The sequence below is a fragment of the Haemaphysalis longicornis genome, unplaced genomic scaffold (genome assembly GCF_048455015.1).
Source record: "Haemaphysalis longicornis isolate Haplotype H1 unplaced genomic scaffold, Haemaphysalis longicornis Haplotype H1 scaffold_1, whole genome shotgun sequence".
Lineage (NCBI taxonomy): Eukaryota > Metazoa > Arthropoda > Arachnida > Ixodida > Ixodidae > Haemaphysalis > Haemaphysalis longicornis.
This window is the reverse complement of record NW_027526203.1, coordinates 92,092,492-92,112,435: the sequence shown is the minus strand read 5'-3', so window position 1 is coordinate 92,112,435 and position 19,944 is coordinate 92,092,492. Positions and strand designations below refer to the sequence as shown.

Sequence of the window (19,944 nt, the reverse complement as noted above, 5' to 3'; positions counted from 1 at the left end):
GGTGACATCGTGAGTTAAAGAAATGCTCTGCATTTAAAAAAACGGAGCAAGAGCGAGTTGGGCGTGTTGGTAAAGGTTCATGTTGGGAGAAGCGCGAACAATACTTGGACTGCGTCCTGTCTTCTTCCTTGTCCAAGTATTGTTTGCGCTTGTCCCCACATGAAACGAAGGGACCACACAAACACGGAGACGCGAACATGACGTAGCTGTACATAAGTGACTCATAAGTCGGGACAGGATTTCAGGCAAATGCCTATTTCACTCTTTGCGATCCTATCGCTCCATTTAGACATATAAGCATGAACTAAATGTTGAGCAATGCTTTTGTGGCGTTTTTGTAGTGCCTATAAATGCCTATATTTGTGTTTGCACCGAAATGCCTTGAAACGACTTTAAATGACTATTCTCACCCAGTAGAAAATAACCGAGAAGACAAATATCTTTATTTTGTCGTATATTCGCATGTTCTACTGTCTTCTTGTCGTATTCTTGTCGTGTCGAGATTCTGATGTTCTGTCGTGTGTCGTACTCCTTCTGGATTTTGATTTTCCGTCCGGCCGAATTCCTGTCTTGTCATGATCCCATGTTCAATCACTAGTTGCACATCATCATCATCATCACCCGCCTATACACTGCAGGGCAAAGTCCTCTTCCATTATTTTCCAATTAGCCCGATCCACTGCTAGCTGCGACCAATTTATCCCCGCAAACTTCTTTATCTCATCTGCCCATCTAAGTTTCTGCTGCCCCCTGCAACGCTTGCCTTCTCCAGGGATCCACTGTGTTGCCTTTAATGACCAACGGTTTTTTTTCCTTCGCATTACATGCCCTGCCCACGTGCATTTCTTCTTCTTAATTTCTACTATTATGTCCTTAACACGCGTTTGTTCCCTGACGCACTCCGCTCTCTTGTCCTTAATGTTACTCCTATCATCTTCCATTCCATTGCTCGCTGAGTCGCCCTCAATTTAAGTTGAACACTCTTTGTGAGCCTACAAGTTTCTGCCGCGTAGGTGAGTGCCGGTAAGATGCACCTGTCATACACTTTCTTCTTCAGGGACAATGGTAGGCTGCCTTTCATTATCTGAGAATGCTTGCCGAATGCACTCCACCTCATTCTTATTCTTCTAATTATCTCTGCCTCATGGTTGGGATCCGTGGTCACAATATCGCCTAAGTAGTTTAATTCGCTTACTACTTCCACTGCCTCGCCACCTATCTCAAACCGCGCTGCTGTCCCGAGGGTTTTGATCATTACTGTAGTATTCGGCATAAGAATTTCAGGCCCACGGTAATACTACGTTTGTCCAGTGCGGAAAGCGTGCTTTTCAATTCGTCCCCAGAGTTACTTAGCAAGGCAACGTCATCACCAAATGTGAGGTTACTAAGGTATTCTCCATTAACCCTTACTCCCACCTGTTCCCAATTCAACGTTCTGAATACTTGTAAACATGCTGTGAATAACATTGGAGAGATTGTGTCTCCTTGTCTGACACCCTTCCTTATGGGTATTATTATATTGCTCTCCTTACGGAGGATGATGGTAGCTGTGGACCGATTGTTAATATCTTCTTGTATGCCTACATAATGCGGATCTACACCCTGGTTCCGTAATGCCTGAATGACTGCTGATGTTCCGACCGAGTGAAATGCTTTCTCATAACCTATGAAGGCTATATATATAGGGGCATAGTTTACTCCGTGCACTTCTCAATCACCTGATTGATCGTGTGAATATGGTCCATTGTTGAATAGCCTTTACAAAACCCTGCTTGTTCTTTGGGTTGACTGAAATATAAGGGGGCAAAAATTCTGCTCGCGATTACCTTGGTAAATACCCTGTAGACGACTGACAGTAAGCTGATCGGCCTCTAATTTTCCAGAGGCTCATGTCACCTTTCTCATGGTTTAGGATGATGTTCGCGTTATTCCAAGATTCTGGTACACTTGCGGTCATTAGGCATTGCGTATACAGGTTTGTCAGTTTTTCATGTATAATTTCATCGCCTCCTTCAAGAGGTCTGCTATTAAGTGTTCCTCACCAGTTGCTTTGCCCCTGTGATGGCACGAGGCAATGAAAATGCCGAGCCACAGAAACACACACATATTTAGAACACAAGTCAGCAGCTCACGTGCAAGCGGCTGCTATGTCTGGCCGAACGCTCGGAGTTCCTGGGGGCACTTGGCTCCACGCCCCGCGGGGCTACCGCAGCGAGCCTCGTCGTCTTCGTTGTTCTTCGTCGTCTTCGGCAATGCTGCTACAGGAGGCCTCCCCTGTAGTGGCGGAGCCGTGGAGTAAGCTGGAAGGATACTTTTGGGGGCCATCTTGTAGGTTTTGGTGGCTGTTTCGACTAGGGTAGCTGGGCAGGGTAAACCCGAATTAGTATTCGAGAATTGACTGAATGTGCAGAAAGCGGCTCCTCAATGAAGGCTGGCTTGTGGCGATCAACAGAAATAGTGTCCTGTCTGCGACCAAAATCCACGGTGAAATGCTTATAAGCACGATGAATGATGCAGTATGGTCCGTCATAAAAGCGCTGAAGTGGTTTCCGCACCGCGTCACGGCGCGGACGAATACGTAGGGGGATGTCGCCAGCTCGATGGGCAGATGGGGATCCGCACGTTGCTGGCAGCGTGGTGCGAGTTCCCGCGCTGAGCGAAACGAATCTCGCAGTTTGGTCACGTAGTTGGTTGGTCAGGGCACGGTGATGATTCTGAAGTAGTGAAAAACTCCCCTGGCAGGGGTAGCGGCGCACCAAAGACCATCTCTGCGGGCGTGCAGTGCAGATCCTGCTACAAAGTAGCCCGAAGTCTTAGCAGAACCAACGGAGGGAGGTGGACGATGGGTAGCGTCCGGCTGTGTGCTAAGTGCGGTATTGAGGGAGCGGTGAAAACGCTCAAATAGCCCTTTGGCAATGGGGTGGTACGCTGTGGTGTGGATGCGGGAAGTGCCAAGAAGGGTCAGCAGATTATTGAAGAGTGCGGACTCAAACTGGCTCCCTTGGTCAGTTGTTACAGTTGATGGAACACCATAGCGCGAAACCCAGCAGCAACGAATGTGTTGGCAATGGTTTCACTACGGATGTCGGGAAGAGGAAACACCTCGGGCCAACGCGTGAAACTATCGATGCAAGTTAGTAGGTAGCTGTTCCATTTGAAGGAGGCCAGGGCCCCAATATATCTACGTGCACCTTGTCGAAGCGCTCAGCTGGTGCCGTAAACGAACCGAAACGGGCCTTGGTGTGGCGGTTAACCTTTGACTGCTGGCATACGAGACAGCAGTGTGTCCACTTGCGTACGTCCTTGTTGATGCCCGGCCAAACGAAAGGCTGCGTCAGCAAGCGTTGCGTGCCTCGTATTCCAGGGTGCTAAGTCTATGGAAAGTATCAATAACAATGCGCCAGAAATTCTCCGCGACGAGTGGACGTGGGGTGGGCGTGGAAACATCGGACAGCACCGGGACAGCACACAATGGACGGGGTACTTCACAAAGGTGCAGCGCGCCGTGATTTTGACGAAGCGCCACTATGTCGGCGTCATCTTGCTGCGCTGATGCAAGTGCGGTGAAATCGATGTCAGCCGAGTTGTGGGAACTGGAGATTGAAGTGTCGACACGTGAGAGCGCATCAGCGGCAGCGTTGTCCTTCCCTTGCACATGCCGCATGTCTGTTGTGCATTCTGCGACGAAAGAGAGATACCGGGTTTCCCGACGGGAACATTTGGTGGAGTTCTACCGGATGGCGCAGGTCAGAGGTTTGTGGTTCATCTGGATATTGAACTCTCTACCCTCCAAGAAGTGCCGGAAGTGACGTACAGCCGTATAAATTGCAAGGAGTTCTCTTCCGAAAGTGCTGTAGCGTGACTCCGCGGGGGACCACTTGCGGGGAAAAAAGCAAGGAGCTGCGATGAATTGTCCAGAAACTGTTGCAGGACAGCTACGACTGCAACGTCAGATGCATCAGTCCTTAGGCAAACCGGAACTCCCAGTCTCGGATGGACGAGAAGAGTTGCTTGGGACAGCTTGCTCTTGACGTTCTCGAAAGCGGTTAGTGCTTCTGAAGACAAAGTCAGTGAAAATGCTCTTGGTTTGTTTCCCTTGAGCATGTCTATCAGCGGCCGGAGGAATGCGGCGCAGTTCTCCGCATCAAACGGCGGTAAAAATTGAGGAGGCCAAGAAACTCGCGGAGATTGCGTATGGAAGATGGCTGCGGAAAGTCTCGGATTGCTTGTACTTTTGAAGGCAAGGGGCGAATTCCATTCTTCTCTACACGGTGACCGATGAAGTCCAGGTCCTAAAAACCGAACTCGCACTTGGCTCTATTGACGATCAGGCCGTATTCGGCAAGGCGACTGAATAGTTCGCGAAGATGCTGTGTGTTGTTCTGCGCGCTACTGAACGCAAGCAAGTCATCGATGTAAGCGAACCACAAAGGCAATTTTCGGGTCACGGTGTCAATGAACCATTCTAAAGTTTGTGCCGTGTTGCGAAGGCCGAAAGAGATGCGGACGTATTCAAAAAGTCTGAATTGCGTGATAACTGCCGCCTTCGAAATATCCGCAGGCTCCACAGGAATCTGATGGTCGACCTTAACAGAGTCGATCTTAGAGAAAACCATCGCCCCAGGCAGTGGTCCTGAGAAGTCACCGATGTGCGGAAGGGAGTAACGATGGGGAACAGTGGTATTGTTAAGCAACCGGTTGTCTCTGCAGGGACGTCCAGGTGAGGGCTTTGGTACCATGTGGAGCGGGGATGCGTAAGGGCTTAACGATGGTCGAACTACTCCGAGCTTAAGCATGTGTTCGAACTCGCCACGTGCGATCTTGCAGGGATCCGGCGGTAAGCAACGAGCTCAGTACCGGCCAGTAGTGACAATGTGGTGCGTGACGTAATGTCGGACGAGGAGAACAAAGTTGGCAGGTCGCAGAAGGCACGGGAATTCCACAAGAAGCTGGTCGTAGACCGACTTCGATGAGGTGCTTGCCACCGCCAAGAGCGGTTCCTTCGATGCTATACCAAGCACAGAGGTGTGCGTTGTATCATAAATGAGGCGGTTGCTGTGCAGGTCAACAAACAAGTTGTAGTGAAGCAGGAAATCTGCGCCCAGAACGGGGTAGGCCACATCTGCGATAAAAAAATTCATCAGAATTGTCTTCGGAGGCCAATGTTGAGGGACAGCGATTACTCCGTAGGAGGTGGCGATGGCAGTCTTGTTGGTGGCTTGTAAGCTGCTTGGGGCTTTCCTGCGTTTCTGAAACACGGCTGAAAACGGTATGACGCTGACCTTTGCACCGGTGTGGACGAGGAAACGCAATCCCGTGGTTTTGTCCGTCACAAAAAAAACAAGCGGCTTCCTTGGCAACTGACACCAATCGCCGCCTCTAGGGGTGCGCCGGGGAGTTTCCCTGAAAAGTGAAGGGGCCGCACACTACCGGGCTGCTGTTCCAAAGTTGCGGTGACACCAAGGAGGTTGTAGAACCTCCTTAGGTGACACCAGCCTTCAAGGCGACGGCGAACGCCTTGCCTTCAAGGCGACGGCGAACGGCGGCGCGAAAGGGAGCGGCCGCACGAGGGACAGGGCTGGCGCTGGGCTGAGAGAGCGGCGATTTGGTCTGATAGCTTGATGATCTCACCATATAATTCCTCGCGCAGGCTCTGCAGCGAAGGTGACGACTGCGTTGTGGGTGCTGCTTTAGTGGCCTCGGAGGATTCCGGGAGTGATAAGTTACACACGGGATGTTCGACAGGAGTTGATACTTCCATGACGGAATTGGCAAGTTCGGCCAGCTGGGAAATGAATAAACTGCTTGCGGTCGCCAGCACCATGCGGACAGAGGTGGGCAGGCATTGAAGAAAAAGCTCTCGAAGCAAAGCTTGATCGAATGTGTCTTCCCTATCTCCAAGGAGCTCTGAAGGTGACGCAGTAGCGGTGAGGGCTTGCGATCGCTGAGTTCTTCAGATTGTAGACGCTGCAACCGTCAATGTTCCGACATTGTCGTCCATTTGATTAGTTCACTGGTAAAGGTGTCAAACGCGGCGATCGCTGGTTGTGAAGCAGTCAGATCACGAAGCTCGGTTGCGATCTCGGGAGGCTGCGCAGACACGAGGTAATTGAATTTTTGGCTCTGCGATATGACTAGCTCTATGGCGAACCGGCTGTTTACCTGGACGAGCCAGAGCTGCCGGTCCTCAGGCCAGTGCTGCGAAAACTGCAGCGAAATCGAAGCCGTGTCACCCTGTGCGGCGGAGGATGTTCAATGGCTGTCATCTGCAGCCGTGGCTCCGGGCTGGGCATCCAAAGCGTTTTGATTGTCGTCAGCCATATCCGGTGTCCATGGTCACTAATACTGTGATGGCACGAGGGAATAAAGGCGCCGAGCCGAAGAAACGCACATATATTTAGAACACAAGTCAGCAGCTGACGGGCCAGCGGCAACTATGCCTCGCCGAACGCTCGGGGTTCCTGGGTTATTCGTCGTCTTCGGCAGTGCTGCTACACACCCTTTCATTTCTTTCAAAGACTTTTTGACTTCTTCTGGGGTTACTGGTGGGATGTCTATCTCCTCTGAACTACTTTCTTGTTCGGCATTATCCTGGATGTCCCGGCTACTGTGTAGATCTCTATAGAACTCCTCGGCCACTATGACTATTTTATCCCTGTTTGTGATGACATTGCTTTGCTTGTCTTTAAGTGCATACATGTGATTTTTCCCCTCGTCAAGCCGCCTCTTCACTGCTTTCAGGCTGCGTCCGTTCTTTACAGCATATTCGATCCTCTCCATGGTATACTTCCGCATGTCAGCTGTCTTATGCTTACTGATTAACCTCGAGGGCTCTGCTAGTTCTATTCTGTCAGCTGGGATGGAGATTGTCATGGTTTGCCGTTTCCTAATTAGATCTTTCGCCTCCTGGGAAAGTTTACCAGTATCCTGTCTCGCCATCGTGCCCCCGACTTCTACTGCACACTCCGTGATAATTCGTGTAAGATTGTCGCTGGCTTCCTGTGTCGTAAATACTGCTTCCTCGCTGAGAGGTGAATATCGGTTCTGCAGCGCGATCCTCAATTCTACTTTACGCCTTACTGTTAGCTCAATGATCGGCTTCTTTCGTACTAGCTTGTTACAGTCCCTCCTCACACCTAGCCGAATTCGAGATCTTACCACGCGGTGGTCACTACACCTTACTCTTCGCAGCAACCTTACTTCGCAGCCGCTGGAGACTGAGGACCGTCGGTTGATTGGCGTATTCATGCGAGGCTGTGGTGGTTACTACACTAGGGTGGCCAATCCTGCTCTGGTGAGGGAGTGCGTTACCAGCCTCATTCTGTAATTCCATCAATACGTGGATTTTTTTTTAATCCGGTGGGAATTGTCCGGCACCGGGATTCGAACTAGGCTCCGGCACCGGGATTCGAACCTGAGGCAGATGCTCTACCTCTACGCCACCAATGCACATGATTTCAATGTTATTGCCCGTTATGGACTGTAGCGTAAATTGCACTTCTGTTGTGACTACGGAAAGGTTAGTCGTTGAGAAAATTGACTTTGTCGTTACGACAGAAATGTGTGTCTCAACAACAGACGGCTTTGTCGGAACAACAGGACTTATGTTGTCACAACAAAGTTTTTTTGTCGTACCCACAGGAATTCTTGTCGTGTTTTTGCGGTAATCTTGATGCGATTTTAGACTGGGCAATGCATATTTTCAGTATGGACAGCTAGTTGCTTTTCTTTTGTGGTGCAGTTTAATATCCGTATTCGCGTTACCGGGCACCGTTGACTATTCAGAACTCTATAGGGTTCAACCTAGTGCTCACTTCAGGCAAGCTTCAGCCAAGTAGAATGCGGCGCTCTTTCTCATTGACAAGAGGCACCATTGCGAATCTGGAGATTGTGGTAGTTCGCTGTGAGTTCAAAATTTTCAAGGCAATTTTAAACAACGTTTTGGTGGTCTAAATAACTATTTATTCAAATAGGAGAAGCGACATCCTCATTTCTAGAAGCATCCTCAAACCGGACTGTGTTTTCAACGCAACGGTTGAGCATCGAACACACCTTTGTTAGGGTATAATTCTTAGGGTATGAATGGCGAAACAGAATTGTGCAGCTGCATTTCGTGACGCCTTAAAATTTCCACTGCCTACTGGCTCTGAAACGCGTTTTTTATCACAAATGTCTTCGGCTGCTAACCAAATCTCGGAAACCACACTTCAAGGCCGTGTAGTGTATCGGGCAGTGCTAGAACGTCTTGATTGCTCAGTTCAGATATCATTGTATCTGAGGAAATTGCTAAAGTTTTGCCTAGCAGTCCTCATGTAGAGAGTATTAATTTCAACCGAAATTGTAGTTTCTCTTGCGTTTATTATTTACGTCCATTTCTGTTGCGTTGTAATTAAACTCCATAAACTATTCCCGGGTACAACTTAAGAACGACAACCAAAATTGCTACTGCGCCTCCTTGCCGCAGCCGCTGCTTCTTCACGCGGCGCAACGCGGGCCCTATTGCGAGTATTTAGCATATGACGCCAGTCGTTTCACTGATTTTTCAGACAACAAATGCTTATAAATTATTGTAGGAATGACAAAAAAGTACGTGAGAAAAAAGAGGCGATGTCACGCATTAAGCATAATCTTATTTCAAACCGCACGCCACCCGGAACTTCCGGGGCCGTCGCTTCGGCGGAGTAACGCACTACATGCGCTATTGCCCTTTTTGACTTGTAGCCGAGTATAGCGCTTTTTTGAACCAGTAATACCAGCTCCCAAGTACTCGTTTTCATGCCTGTGTCACAATATACGACGCTCGAGCAAGCGACAGTGGTTGTTGAACAAGAATGAGAGCACTGCGCTTATCGAACTAAGCCAATTTTTCACCATCAGTTTTGCCTATAGTAGGATAAGTTAACGGCATTGTTCAACTGTTGGCACCTGTGTGCCATAAAAAAATAAAACTTTTTGTTTTTCCGTCGTAGATACAGGTCGCGCACGACTTCGTTAGAAATTGTTCGCAATATTTAAGAATTTATAGTGCCTATATTTCCGACTTTGCTAGCCTAAAACGTTATTTTTCCTTACAGTTTTTGGTTCCTAAAACAGGCTTTATAATTCCTAAAAATTCAGCCTCTACTCGGAAGTGTCGCTACGCTGGCCCTCTCAAAATTACGTAAGAATTTTACATCCTTCTTTAACTCCCAGTGCCCTGTATGATGGGGCAAAGCAAATCAGTAAAGCAAGTTCTGTCACCCTAATGTTCGAAGTGGCATTGCACCAACAGTACACTTCAAGGGGGTCTTTGCAGTAAGCGGGACTGCAGCAGGCTATTTTAACCTGAAGAACTCTCGGATCCTTGTTACAGTGGCAGGGCCACTCTTACGGTAAATTAAACGCATTTATTACGTTAATTCCTTTCAGAAGTATTATTTGCCTAGTTATATAGCTTTATTGGTGTCCCAAATTGGGTGGGATACCTTGGAAGCAGAAGTTTTTTTTTTTAAATATCAATTTAGGGATAACGGGACAAATGTTGGTTCAGTGTTGCAATACCGCATATTTGAATGTGTACGCAGGTGCTTCTTGACCACTGGCTGCTGCTCATAAAAACAGGAAAGTGAAAGTGGAATATGTAATGTTGAAAGCTCATGAAAGTGGGATATGTCATGTTGAGTTCTCCTCCCGTAGCATGCCCCTCAACATGGCTAGGTTGCGTAGAAGAGGGTGGATGTTTCCCAAAATTTAGCACAGCTTCACGTGAATGTTCGATGTTCCCAGCGACGCCTCCGGTCAACATAGATTTGTGGATACAAGCATTGATTTATCCTCCACAGATTCTTCGGCAGGGGGAAGGATGTTAGGATGAGGAGAAGTTTCGAACGTTTTGGAGAGAACGGAGTGCTGTAAGCGCATACCATGGAGCACGCTAGCCGAGTGCGCGTGCTTCTTAGTCGCTGCCTTGTTCTCCTCGAGAGCCCTGTGTCCGCGTGTACAGGTGACGTTGTTAACTTTCTTCTTTGTGGATGGGGGTATCTTACCGAAGCGTTTAGGTATTCTGCCTACAGCTGACAAGCTAATGCCATTTCAGAGTCTGTAGTGAGGTTTACGCTTCTATGCAATAGTTCCGCTAGTTATATTGCCAAGAGAATGGCTCCATCTTCGGCTTCTTCCTTCTCGCACGTAGGAGGGTCTTGCAGTTAAGAAGATGTCCACAGTAGTCAACTATGACAGCGGCTGCCTCGGAGTTTTGTACATTCCAGAGCCGGTGTCTACGGGGTTCTCTGAATATTTGACTTTATTTACGTTAACTTGGTCCTGCCATACCGCCTGTCCTTGTGTAGCATTGGATCCATGTTTTTGGGAGAGAGTTTTTATGCGGATTCGCAGTATCGATGACATGTCCATCATGTTGCACAGTCGGGGAGGGGGCTGCCTGTTTTCCACACAATGGCCCGTCTTGACTTTGATTCCCAAACGCTCCCTTGTGGCAGGGGGTGGTTGTTTTGATTCAGCCCTGCGAACGCGCGCGTTCTGAGATGGGCGGCTGCAAAGCACTGTAAAGCCATGGGCCCACTTGAGGGCACCTGTATTTTTCCCTAAATACAGCCCCCGCCAGCGCGAAAAATGATAACAAAAGAAGCTGATACGAGTTATTCTTTACGCACATATTTTCATGGTTGAAAAGCACCATAGCCCGTGGAGCAACTATTCTTTGTTTTTTAGGAAGATTCAGTGACCTCAAACTAACGTACTTTGCGTTAGAACATGGCGATTCAAGAAACATGGACAGCTGGCGTGACCTGTGAAGCAAGTTACGAACATTGGCATGTCCTCATTTAAGCACAGCATGCGGCTAATGACTCGCTGCAGGTAACTATAGACTACTTTTGCAACAAGATATATGTGCCCTCATTATGAGGCCCGTATGCACCTGAGAATTCCCAGTGCCATGTCCTATGCCCTGCATGGTTGAAATTAAGTACGGTGCTTCGCGCCGGTGCGAAATCGTTCGTTACCAAGTCGAGCCAGCCTTCGTGGAACTGCCCTTTGACATACTGTTTTATTCGGTATGCAATCAGTAGCCGTATACGCGTTCTCCACGTAATACCGACCGCGCGTATGCGCCTGTTATTAACCGGCACTTACAAGGTAAGCAGCGGGATATAAAAATTATATAGCAGGATGCCTTCATGGCCCACATCGGAACTTTCCAAGATCTTTAATGCTTTGGCTCGGTCTATGCGAACATATTCCACAGCATCGCGATCAGAATTAATACCGTATTTTAAATTAGGAGAAACATCCGGGCTCTTGAGTGTTTAAAGCTGTCTGGAGACGTTCTAGCAACAGAAAACGTAGAGGCATAATATTAATTAGCCACAAAATAGATATCTTTTATACTTGTGCCAGACACTCGTGTTAGGCACCTAAGCATGCCTAGAAGCAGCAAGAAACACTCAAACGAGTTGTTTCACTAGGGGCAACCGAATTCTCGTTCACGTAGCAGCCTAAAACTCGTGCCCACATTTCCCCTTCTGTACATCTGTAGCTGTAACAATCTGTAACAATCTGTAGCTGATCAACATCTACGAACTGCAGAAATAAGGTTGCTCTGGAGAGTTCATCTTCACGGACACCTTCTCCGTGAAGATACTCTTCGCGGCCGCAAACTGAACGCCGGCATGAATACTATTTCCTTGAAAACAACGCTAAAGGTGGGACAAAAGAAAATGGTACGCGTCACGGGCGCTAATGGCTGTATTTATTGTAGAGGCATAGCAGTAGAGGAAAACGTTGCAGAGATCTACGTTTGTATCCTAAGATGCAGGGCGCGATAGCGATACTTTGACTGCCACGGAGTGGTTCCGTACGCAGCTACTGCATTTCCGATCGATGCTTCACGAGCTTGGAAGGTTATCGAAATGAGAAAGACTAGCAACCAGGGATTTTAATCGCGATGTCCCAGGAGAGACAAATGCTCTGTGTGCTTCTGTGGTTTAAAATGTGAGTGTGAAAGGTTGCAAATGCAAGGTGTTGGTCCGTTTGAGCGAGGAGGATAAAGTGTCAGTGTCTCAAAATCTTTATGCCGGGACTAGGCCAGGCTGAGAAATTTTGCTCTTTTCAAAGAGAGAGAGAGAAGATTTTTGTTCAGGAAGAAACAGTGGTGGTTTACGAAAATGGGAGTGGTTTACGAAAGAGATGGCAGAGCTCAAATGAGGAACCTTAGTCTACGGCACCAAATGCAGCAGCTCCTTCCCTCCCTCTCTCAATCAGCTCGCGATTATGTTGAGGTGATAAGCTGTTCAAATCTTCAAATCTTCAAAGCTTCGAAGAAGTGAAATCTGTTTGTTATGTTTGAGTTGTTCTCACCTGGCCACACCCTTGGACATGGCCAGGTTGCGCGCAAGAGGCTGGATATTCGTCCTATTTTAGCTGAGTTCTAAGTTAATGTCTTGTAGCGGAAGCCGCTCGCAGCACAGCGCAAGCGGCTCCCGTGAGACGGGCCTTTTCCTTTCTAACCTGTCTGCCGCCGGCTTGACAACCCTGCGCCTTTGTGGAAGACGCGTATTGGCGACGGCGCCGCCCGCTTACTTCGGAGGTCATTCCCCGCCCTTTTCAACGGTCGCCGTCTGGGGAGGCATAAAAAGTCTGGCCGACTGGCGTTAGTCCTGGCGCCGTTGCCGTCTGCTCGCTTGGGGGGCCTTTTTAATCTCTATTTTGAAGGACGCGGAGGTTCCCCTTCTTTACCTCGTCGGGCGACGGTCTCAGCGTACGCATCTTTTGAAAACAAACAGCCTTGTCTTGAAACTGCAAACCAGATCCACGCCTGCTTTCTCGCCTCATTCAGCAGCCGACATTCCGGGCTGCTACAGAAGTTTCATGCTCCCATCGAACACCTTAACGCAGCTGGATTTTCAGATAACTGTGTCGGTTTTTCATCCACAGAGCTTGCAATTCCTCGGCATTGAAACCTCGTTGTAACTAGGGGAAAGATTGTGTTCCTAGGCATAGGCTGAGGATTCGTTCTTAACGTTTTCCGTGGTAGTCGTGGTCATAAGAAAGCCGGTATGCGAGTTCGTGTACCTCTTGCATCGTGCGTCGTTCGCTTTCGGACAATTTGAACCGGCTCTACAGGCCACTTAAATTTCTGCATTATTGATGGGAATATCGTTACGAAGAGCTTGGTATTCTGCCTCCCGAAAACTGCATAATGTTCTTTTGAGTCTGCAATGATGTTATGTCTTTATTTGATGCATCCGCTATTTGGATTTCCAAGAGGATGGCAGCAACTTCCACTTCTTTGTTCATGTATTTTGAAGGGTTACGTAGGGACTAAGATAGCCAGAGAAGTCAACTACGACAACCGGTCGCGGAATAAATGGTCCCGGAACAAATGATCCCGGAACTAATGGCCCCGGAACTTATGGTCCCAGAACTAATGGTCCCGAAACAAATGGTCCCAACTTGAAACTAGGAAGAAAAGGTCCCACCACTACTGCATCTATGCATGAGCGCCTGTATCAGGAAAGGAAGGGGGTCAATGTATGTATGTTTATATGTTTGTATTTGTGCACAATATATTATGCATCTGTTAATATATAATATATTTGCAAAGGCTGAATTTACTTCAGTGAAATGCGGTATACAGTTTTTTTTGTCGCACATGTACGTCCTCGCGTGATTCCTTTGCACGCCTTTTTTTGTTATTCCGAATACCAAGCAAACCAGTGGCAGACACTTCAATCAAAATCAGCTGTACTGGGCAGCCCAGGGCCGGTGTTTGAAGCGAATAGAATAACGGGCTGCCACATTTTTTTTTTACTTAGTGGCTCTAAGTGCACTCGCTTCGGTAACAAATTTCTCTGCTTGAGATAGCCCTCATTGCCCTCTTTAGAAGAAATTGGCCATGCTGCTGACTGTCGCGACAACCTGGCTTGACTAGTGGCTCAGCCGATGCTAGCGATCAGACGTCCGCATGTCTGGAGACTGTGCCTGTCACCAATCTCGCTTACTAGCGGCGTCCCGGTACAGGTGCGGCTTCCTGGAACACGCCCGGACTCAGAAACTATCTTCTTAAACAGGAAGGGAGCATGAAGTCTGGCCATGCCTGGAAATAGTTGCGGTGACTGAGAAAACTTATGAGGGGAAGGGAGGGAGCATAGAACTCACTTCGCACGCACCCGTAAAGTGCTTGCTTCTTTCTGAGGCATGCCTCTACGTATTCTGTAAATCATGGATGGAGCCGCATGTTTCCCACGTGGCTTCCTTTTTCCCCTGCGTTTGCACGTAGCACATTCATTGGTTATTTAGTGACAAGGCCGATAGTTGAAATAACGGTGTTCTGATAAACCAAAAAGCCGAAAACAGAAAAAATGAAAACAATACAAAAATCGAATAACTGAAGAGAGAGAGAGAAGTAATAAATAACAATATTCGTCTTCCACGTTTAAAAAACGCGAAGACAAAAATAAAAAAGGCCGGAGAAAAACGGCGAAAATACGATTAGAAAAATTCCCGAAACGGGCCAAATGCCCCGCACTAGCACAAAATTTCATGGTTGGTAGAAATACCGCGCTTAATCGATATCATAGCGTAAACTGAGATAACCGGTTTAACGGAATCTGAAAAACAAAGAAAACAAAAAAATGAACTAAAGAAATTATAAACTGCCCTCCAGCAAGATACAACAAATTTGAACAGTAAACCAACGTGGAGTTTTATAGAATTGTTTTGCCCGAAGAGGTGCCTGGGACCATTTGTTCGGGACCATAAATTCCGGGACCATTTGCTCCTACTTTCGAGTTGGGACCATTTGTTCCGGGACAATAAGTTCCGGGACCATAAGTTCCGGGGCCATTTGTTCCGGGACCATTTTTTCCTACGCCCACGACAACTGAGGCGAAGTGCTTTCGTGCATCCAGGTGTCGATGTGTACTGTGGTCTCATCATATTGAAACCTTCAGCGAATGAACTTGAACCTGCCATACCGCCCTTGTTGTGTAGGATTGTATCCATATAGAGGAGAGTTTTTATGCGGAGGCACTGGGTCGGTACCATGTATTTTCATGGCGTACAGTGGTTTCGTTTAAAAAGGGTGGGAGTGGCTGTCTTTTCTTTCGTCTTTGGGGGTGCGTGTTTCGGGGTGCCTGTTTCTTTTCAAAGGGGGTATGATGGCCCCTCCCGATTTTGTTTTTTTCATCCGCGTTCCAGGTGCTGGGAGAGTGCATTGTTTCTCCGGTTTCTTGAAATGCGTTAGGAAGGATGACTGCAGCGTGAAGGCCTCTCCTGTTCATCTGCACCGGCTGTTGTCCGTCGCCTTCCGACTCCGTTATTTGCTCGAAATACTGCTATTTCAATTCTCCATAGAGTCGGTGCCTGCTCCTGGACCCGTCTCTGCATGTTCTTTCTGTTATCTTGGTAGCCCACCCTTTGTTAATTCGTCTCATGGTCAAAATTGCGAGGTCATGAGAACTGCCTTATATGCTGTCCAAATGATGGTGTTTCTTTACCTTTCCTTGATGCGGGTAAACTTGTGTTATGGCAGGCTCTTCAGTGTGCTAGTCATTATCAGTGGTGTCATGGGTCTTATGGTTTTTTTTCTCGTTTACTTTGTATTTCTTGGTTGGAAGTTTTGTTTCTGCGCAATAACTGGTTAAACATTTTCTGTTTTTGGCAATTGTGGGTTGCGAACTATCCGCTTGTCTAGAATAGCTCTTAAGTGGCGGTTCTCTGGGAGGATATTCGTAACTATTTTAGGGTGATTTTTAATTGGCCGCGTGGCGCCATCTGTCGTTTACCAAATCGAGCTTTCAGCGGGGACATAACCGTGAGAATCTTGAAAAGTATTTTTGAAAACTTACGTGATTAGGTGCCATATAGAGGTCTTTAGTTTAGCTATTTTTGACTTAGAATCAACGCGTTCCTTGATTTCACAGAGACCGGCGTTAATCCTTTGCCCCTGTTTTAGTTAGGCCATCCACTCTTGGTTCCGGCATAAGTCCCGGTGGAGGAGGAATCACTTTATTGAGCCTTAGGATGTTTTACGGAAGCGGTGTGGCCGCCGGCTTGAGGCCCGCAGCGACGTTCGCAGCCCGGCTGGCCTGAAGTAGTTAGACCTATGAGTCTGAGCTGCCCTGCACTCCCTCCCACCGCTCTTCATTAACTATTGGTGGGAAGGGATCTTGAGGACAGGCCCGCATAGCACGGGTGCTCAGTTTGTCAGGCGTTGCACTCCTGAGCCCAAGGCCACTGGTTCAATACCTGGCCGCGGCGGTCGTTTTTCTGATGGAAGCAGAAAACAAAAACGCCAGTAGTGCAGATTTCGGCGCACGTTGAAGATCCTAAAGTGGTCAAATTTTTCCACGGGCTTCCACTAGGACATGCCTCGTAACCCACGAGTAGGCTCGGGGCAAGAATGACCGGAAAACTATATTTTTTTATCTTCTAGTGGAAAGACGCTTTGGTGGGATGCCGAAAGTTGCCGGCACTGCTGGAGACCGTGTCTGCGGAGCATTCTACTACCACCTGGGCATACAGCAAACTTCAGCGCGCAGGTGCGGCACGTGGTGAAAGCGCGTGTCCTTTCTATCGTATTCGACGTTGTTTCATTGTCCTCCGTTCTAAACTTCTGTTGCCGTAGCGCCACATTACAGGCTCAGCGGAGATCTCGAATCTTGCTGCCTCAGTCGTAGCTTCCAGGGGGCATCGGTGACGCATTTCCGTGGACGCCTGTTGAGCAAGGCTGATAGCGGACTGCTAGGAGCCACGGCGGTATCAAAAAACGAGCCTAGTAACGCTGTCGCATTACCAATAGCAAGTTGGCAGTGTTTGGTATCTAAAAGGTTACCTCCAGTGCAAGCTCAGTAACGCCGGGAATGAAACTGTGAATCGATGATTGTTTCCGGTCAGTTTAATTAAAGAAGAGCGCCTTCTCCCAGAGCCACCTCAGTTGGTTCCGCTATTGTCGTAATGTGGCGTAATATTGTCGTAATATTGCCGTGAACCATGCATTTGGTTTCCTTATTTATGATTTTACGGACCGGCTGCGCCGTGCTGTGTTATCTGCGTTATCTGTGGGCCAAGTGAAGCGCGCGTTCCATGTTGCGCGTGATATCTCATTTGATAGCGAGAGCCTTTCGAACTGACCTCAACAGCCTGCGATATTCTTCTTTGGTCTACAGTATTCTCCATGTAATTCGACGGTTTGAGAAATACTCGCGCGCAAAGGACACTCGCGCCCAAAGCAGACGCCGCGCTATTCGATTCGCCGAGACTCCCCAGCGCATGTTTCTTTGTTCGCTGCTGCTTCCCTGCCGTTGTATTTTTGAGTTGTTAGCTGAGCACCAGTTCGCTCCAATAAACTTGGTTTTGTTTCAAACCAACTGGGGCATCTTTGGCTTCGGTGCAATATCGTTCTCGAATTTCGGCTGTCTGTTTACAAACTGCACCACGGGAAAACATTGTTTACTGCGTTATTTAAAAAATTCATATAGGCTTTTCAGCACAGCGCCCGAACTCAGTTAGGAAGAATGAAGGAATATTGCTCCAAAAAGAAACAAAAACAAAAAAGATGTATCATTTTTCCTCAAGGCCTGTCAAAATTCTAAAAAATCGATGTCGGCGCGGGGGTTCGGAATGAAATCCACTCGCACGCTATATAGGACTTTGCTTCGACGTTGATGCCCGAGGCTATGTGCCATAGGATATGCAAAAATTGAGTGCAGGAACCGTGGTTGTCAGAAGGAAACCTGCTTGCAATGCTTTTCGCGTCAAGGGGTTAGCAGAGACTTCAACTTATGGACATGAGAAGTTTTCAGAATTTCCCCCTAGCCGGAGACCTCGCTCGTTGACCGGAAGGGCTCTTGGCACTTCTGCAAAGTTTTTCGGCATCTGGCACGAAAGAAAGGATCGCCATCACCCATACCGCGATTTATTCATCAGTGCTTTCTTTCCCGCAAGTGTTTTGGTCAAACACGAATGAGAAAACGGAGAAGGCAAAGCATTGCTGACTACGTGTCTGGTACCCTTCGTACGACTACAAAAGCGGCTTTGTGCCTGTCATTTTTTTGGGGCCACCCTTTAGTAGGAATGAGAGTTGCTGGCCGGGGGCTTCCTCGGGCGCCCAGTAGACGTTGTTGATGGCACGATTTCTCGTTTCCACGAGTGCGTGAACTTGATAGAGCAGTGGTAGAGCGCTTGCATTTCCACAGCATCTAGACGCATACGACTGGAGCTACTGGGCTAACTGCTTTTTCCACAGCTTGACCATATCCCCGACAGTCCACTTAAAATTACAATTTCAAGTTCAGCGCAGATTAATGCGTGACAGGTAAATCCTGCGCTTTCTGAGCAGAGCGGCAAGCTAGCACTGGAGTTGTGTGTTCTATATATGAACCGTGAATTGGCAAGGGGGATGGTGCAGTCAGGAGATGACATGAACCTTAAACGCATTGTCGACTGATCAATTACGGCTCTGGATATTGCGGCGCATTCTTCTGAGCTTGTGAAACGCTACCGACGAGAAAACAGCACGCAAGATGGGACAGCACGCAGCCTAGACGTTGAATTTTTAGGCTGGGTTCAACCAGCAATGCAGCAAAAACTGAGAGGCCGATTTGCATTCTAGATCTAAAGGGAAGGCGTGGGTTCAGACCCCACTCTGGACGCGTGTTTCATTCCTTGCTTACCTGCATAAATTTTAAATATTAACTTTAATCGGAGACGCTTTCAAGGATTTTTTCTCCTATGCGTTCCCTGGTGTTGTAGCCTGGAGGCCATCCGTTCCCCAGGGATCTCATTATGCCTAACCACATTGGCTCGTTGAAATTCAGTTAGAAAATAAGGGTAGGCAGTCCAGCAAACCAAGGAAACCAAAGGTCCAAAATCTGATAGGTGAGATATATTTTTTGAAAGAAAAAAAGTAGAGAAAAAATGCCCGCGCGGTGGGATCCGAACCCACGCATCCAGAATACGCATGTTGTGCGATGACCGCTGCGCTATCGGCGGGGCTATTTTTCCCTCCGCCTTCTTTGGTATTTATCTCAAGGTAATTTTTCTCCTGTGCTTGGAAGTGATAGCCAATGCAACTCCGACTTCTCCGTTTGAAGGCGACCTTCTTTTTAACCACCGCGCCGTGAGTCGAGCGTCTACGACATGTCGGGAGCGGTCATTTCGTTTCATTTCATTTATTTCCACCTTTAGGGCCCTGAGGGCATTACATAAGGGGGGGGGGGGGCGTGCAGAAAGGTATGACACAGCGCTAAAAAAAACTTACAAGGCAACAAAGAAAAAAAAACAACTAGTGACAAAGTTACAGCAATATTAGCAGCAAATACAAAATTACAGTACAAAAATACAGTTCAAAAGTACAAAAGATACAGCATTAACGAAAGGAAACACAAAGGCACATTTGATACGCAGGTATTATGAAACATGGTTGAGCAATTTTTCGCGGAATAATTTGCGGTCTGCGCACGAGGCTACTGTATCGGGAAAATGGTTCCAGAGGGTTATTGCTTGAGGGAAGAATGAGCTGAGCATTGATGAAGTACGGCTGGGTAGTCGTGCTATGGCGTTGCTGTGGCTGATACGGGACGAGGTTTGGTGTGGCGGTTTTAAGAGAGGGTGTCTGGATTTCGGGTGATAATAAAAGGCATGAAGAAGGCAGAGGCATCAAATGATCCGGCGTGACTCAACTGAATGCAGGTTCAAAGATTGCTTTAGGGCGGTTAGGCTTGTGCTAGTGGAGTACTGTGAGTAGATAAAGCGAGCGGCACGATTCTGTATGGCTTCTAATATGTGGGTGAGGTATGCCTGTGAGGTATGCCAAATCGATGATGCATATTCCAGTTGTGGTCGTACGAACGTTAGGTAGGGTAGTTTTAAAGCAAAGCTTTTTACCTCTACCCCCCAAGTGTTCTTTCGCGACCGTTGGTGTCACCAGAAAACTCCAGCGAA

The 19,944-nt window shown here is 47.9% G+C and overlaps 1 protein-coding gene across 12 annotated transcripts in view; it reads right to left on the bottom strand.

Moving 5' to 3' along the window:
• LOC144178022 (papilin-like) overlaps positions 1 to 19,944 on the bottom strand; it is a 758,094-nt gene that overhangs the window by 327,464 nt on the left and 410,686 nt on the right. The gene's annotated exons all lie outside the window — the stretch shown is intronic.